The following is a 4,924-nucleotide window of genomic DNA, read 5'->3' on the forward strand; positions in this document are numbered from 1 at the left end:
TTCCCCCACGCGCAGCCCCTTCTTCCCTAGCGCGCAGGGAGCTCGGCTCCCTTCCTCCCATGGCACCGACGAGGCTTGAGCAGCCGAGCACCCAACCCTGGCGCTCCCTGCTCCCTTCCTTGGCGCAGACGAGTTCCTCTCGCCCCTCTGCTCCAGCTGGCCATCTCCACGGCAGCAAGCCTCTCCATGGCGCTTGCAGCAGGACACAGAGCCCCCCCATGGCGCCCTTCCTCTCCTCGGCTCCAAGGGTGTGGGCAAGCTGCAGGTCCTCCCCTCCTCCATGGGCGTGCACCCCTCCTTCCCTTCATCTTCCTCAAGCCAGCAGCCATGGCGCCTCCACCTCCCAGCGCCCAGATTTTCCTCTCTAGCGCGCCCCCTCCAGGCATGGCGGCAGCTCCTCCTCCCTCTGCTTCGTGCGCGCAGGAGCAGAAGCTCCTTGGGAGCACGCCGACGCCCCAGCTGGCTCCCTTTCCTCCTCCCCCCTTCTTTCCCCATGGCCGTCCAGCCCTGCACAGCAGCGCCCCTGCTCCTTTTTCTTTTCCCTCTGCTCCCTGTGCGGCATGCTCTGCTCACCGGCGAGTTCATGTGCTCACGGCACCTCTCCCTGCCTTCCCTCGAACCTGTGGGCACTAGCGCAGGCTCCCTTTTTTTCCCCACCGTCTCCCTCAGCCAGTAGCCGTCGACCTCCTCCCCCTGCTGTTCTTGCAGTTCAAGTTCTCCCCACGCCGACCTTCTTCTCCGGCAAGTCTGGCCGCTGCCATCCCTCGGCACCGGGCTGGAGCACACGCCGAGCTCCTCCTCACGTGCTCCTCCACCGGTCTGCGTCCCCGCTCGAGCAGCAGCAGCGGCGATGCCCTCCGCTGCGTCGCGCTCGCCAGGACGGGCCACCCGCCGTCGATCTCGCAGTCCCCGTCGCGATGTCGTCAGTCCGCGGTGAGCTCTTCGCCGTCCCGCGCTTCTCTTGCTCGATGAAATGACTAAATCAGTAAATCGACGTTGTTGTGTGCAGCTAGCTATCGGTGTCGCGCCACGTGCTCTGCCTATGCAACGAAATGCTAGCCGGTGGACAGCACATGCGACTCACCAATCCGGCCAGGTTGCTTTTGTTTCATTTACGATTTAGTCGATGACGTGAATATGTGCGTGAAAATATAATTGTATGAATGGACGCGAGTAGAAAGAAAATAAAGTAGAAAAGAACTCGGATGTTTTTATATTTTTATTTTGATTGGAAAATATGCGATGCGTTGTTTAATACGAAAACTAAGTTACAAAATGCGGATTATGTTTTGGGAAATGCATCGATATGTGTTTATGTGAAAAGTGTATTTGTTTTATGCAATGTGATGGGATTCATGATTATATAGGCGGTATATTTATTAATGTGACGAGTAGTTTAGAAAATGCTAATTTGCGTGGAGGATGAATTATTAATACATGAGTGTCGGAGTTCGTATATTAGTGGTCGTGCATGATTTATTGTTAGTGAGTAGTTGGAATTCCGAGCTATATGAGGATTATGTTAAAAACTAGTAGGCGGTGTGTAACTGCGTTCGTATGGTGAATAATAGGTCGGTAGGTATTGTTGATGCCTTGTGCGTGTCGTGGGGACACGTAGGTGTGTGGGTGAGCCGATATGTTATTTGGTTGTTGGATTGGATATATGTGTAGGTACAATAGTTCTTTTGTGCGTCGTAGAGGTGGGTCGCAGATGTATTAATTGTTTGCTAAAGCACTTCGTCGTAAAGTAGTGTGTTAATTGTGGTAAATTAAATAAAGCGTAAAACATGCTTAGTGGTTTCCATAGTCGGCTAATGAGTTAGTCTCTGTAAATATATTTTATGCATTCGTCGTGGTGTTGGTTGGATGGGATAAGTGGATAGAAAGTGTGGGTTTGCCTGAGCACGGTGTTGTCAAACGTGTATGCCGAAATGCGTAGTAGTAGTGATTGCGTTAAATTGAACCGAAGTGTCTCGAGTGCACGCCACAATATAGTTGTATGCGAGGCATGGCAACAATAGAGTGTGCTCGACATGAATGTTTGGTCAATATAGGTGGGAATTATCTTGGCTTAATTAGAGAGGTGATGTCATGCCGTAAGTAGTCATCACTTCCTCTACAATTATAAGTCGAGTCTATACGCGTTAGGCGTTCCTTAAATTGTGCTTCACAAATAAGTGTATGATTGTGCTTATGACTTGAATAGATGTCTTCGAGTGAACTAGTATGTTCCTAAGGCAATTAGGTGTAAGGTGTTTATAGTGACGCTTTATCCCAAAAGGTGTTAAGTCTGCGCATAAATAAGAGATAAGTGTATTTTGTGTAGTGTGGATTGATTTTGAGTGCCTGTGCCGCAAGAAATGAATTACTGTGAGCATAGGCGATGAATGGGTGTGATGAAGTGGTGACATGCTGGAGTAGTCATCGCTTCCCTTGCGGTTAAGTCAAGGTCGTGTGTAATGATGCTATGTACGTGGTGAATGCATTTGTTAAATGTATGTGATAATTTTAGTGCACTAAATGATTTGGATAAAATTTGTAAGTCTATTTGTTAGTCCTCATTTAATTAATTCAACTCTAACGAAGGGTAAGGTGTTAGAATAATTCAAGCACTTAGAATGCGGCAATTCTTGAATTGTATAGGAGCTGAAATAAATTAGTTGCTGTTTTGGGCTGCACGCATTGTTTTCGTTGTGCTGTTTGTTTGATAAACCAAATCATGTTTTCTGTAGAAAAGTCATGGAGAAGAGTTGTAGATAACATGATTATCTTGCTGGTACTAAAATTTGACAGCCATAAACCTGATTGTTTAGGAGTTGTGCTTTTCACAAGCCCATCACCTGAATCTGTCGAGTTTCTGAACAGATTTCAGAAATTGCAATGGTTGCTTAAGTTAATGTTGAAATAAGTTATTGGTGGTCACAAGAAAGTTGTAGATAGCTCTATTATCTTACTTGTGTTAAAATTTGACAGTCATAGGTCTGACAGTTTAGGAGTTGTGCTTTTTACAAATTCAGTAACTGAATCTGTCCAAATTCTATACAGATTTCAGAAACTGCATTGTTTGCTCAATTTAATGTTGCAATCTGTTCATGGTCGTTATAAGAAAGTTGTAGATGCTTTTCTAATCTTGCTTGTGTTAAAATTTCATAACCATAGGCCTGACGGTTTAAGAGTTACGAGTTTTACAACTTGGTTGTTGTGTTCTGTCCACTGACAGAACAGATTTCGAAAACTGAATTGTTGATTCAGTTCAACATGGAATCACCCCTTGGTGATTATAAAAGTTGTGTAGTACTTTTGCTAAGCTTTTCAAAAAGTCTTAGATCACTCTTTTTGGTGGTCTGAAGATTTAGTTACATGTGTTTGAAGTGTGAAGACTGAATCTGTCCAGTTTTGGACAGCACAGCCTTCATAGTATATTTTACCCTTGATACATGCTAAACCAGCCAGGGATGCTTATAAATAATTTGTAGAACATTTAATTAGCTTTCCAGAAAGTCTAAAATCACTTTGTTTGGATATCTGAATCTGTAGTTATGAATTTTTAAAGTCATAAGTCTGAATCTGTCCAAATCTGGACAGCGCTGTTGCGTTAACACCTTTTGACCTTGCTAAGTGTTTAATCATGCTGTGATGACAATACCAAAGTTGTAAAGCACTTTTCAAGCTTTCTAGAAAGTCCTAGTTTACTATTTTTGGTTAAATATCTTGTGAGTTATGACTGAAACAAGTGACTGCTGTTTTGCTGTCCAAAAATTCTGCTAGTGCGCTTTTGATTGTTTAGATCACCCTTCTCGCTAAAAATGTTGGTTTGCTCTTAAGTAATGTAGACTTGCCATGGTTAAGCTGGAGATGACATGTGTGTCTTGTTTTATATGTTCCTTTCTCTAGTGATTGCGATATAGGAGTTCCATAGATATTGACGCTTAGGTCCTCTATTGAATTTGTGTTGTCGGTAATGCTTGTGTGCGATCAATAGGAGAACTAATGAAAAGCCGTATCCAAATAAACAAAATGCGCATACTTGTAATGTCGTAGTTGTGTTGCGCAAATAAATAAAATATTATTGTCTTTTTAAAGGTGTTAATGTCGGACGCCGATAACGTGTAGATAACTAATGCTAGCGTATGGTTGTTTACGGTATCTTCCCATTTAATGTTTAGTTCGCCACTGTGTCTTGTATATCTTGTGTTATTTTTCATTATATTCATACATATGCATCATGCATCTCATTTAGGACCGAGAGATGATGATCATGCAAGTGATGTGGTGCCACCCACAAGATGCAGTTGGTGGACGACCTGAAGGGTGATGGACATAACCAGTGGATGCTCGCCAAGCGAGTACCTCCCCCAGCAAACACTCTCTAAGTGTTAAATTAAAGGCAAGCCCCGGTTTTATGCATAACCGTTTATATATGCTATTTTACTACACTTAATGTTTGTAGGTTTGTACTGTGCACTTAAGTGTAGGAGTTGACTGAAACCCTAGTTGCATGAACTCAGGATTCCTTTTTGAGATGGATACTAGTATGCTAGGTCGAGTAGTTGCTTTATTAATTAGGGATCTCGGTAGAAGTCGAGTGATTTTTCTAGCACTCGCGCGAGGTCAGGAATTGGTTGTATCCATTTTGATGTCATAATGATGATGGTCTGTGGACAACGGTCCATGGGGATGCGTTGTCTACGAGACGGAAATTGGAATAAGGATTAAGGTGTGGTATCGTGTGTCAAGCGTTTGAACGTACTAAACACATGCCGAGAAATATGGTAAATCGGTAAGCCTAGTACCTGAGTGAACCTGCCCGCAGACATATCCCCTCACGCGACCTGAGACGTGGTCTCCCATTCCGGTTATGGTGGGTACAAGTGCGGTCACTGCACGACGGCAGTCGGGGTCAGTGAGGGATTGTACGCCAAGG

The 4,924-nt window shown here is 44.3% G+C and overlaps 1 long non-coding RNA gene across 1 annotated transcript; it reads left to right on the top strand.

Annotated features, from left to right (window-relative positions):
• Positions 1–253: 253 nt before the first annotated feature.
• Positions 254–1,263, top strand: LOC103635675 (uncharacterized). The gene is made up of 2 exons (XR_557553.3): positions 254–933; positions 1,010–1,263. It is a non-coding gene; the product is annotated as an uncharacterized lncRNA (long non-coding RNA).
• The last annotated feature ends 3,661 nt before the right edge of the window (positions 1,264–4,924 follow it).

Source organism: Zea mays, chromosome 8 (assembly GCF_902167145.1).
Source record: "Zea mays cultivar B73 chromosome 8, Zm-B73-REFERENCE-NAM-5.0, whole genome shotgun sequence".
NCBI classification, from domain to species: Eukaryota; Viridiplantae; Streptophyta; class Magnoliopsida; order Poales; family Poaceae; genus Zea; species Zea mays.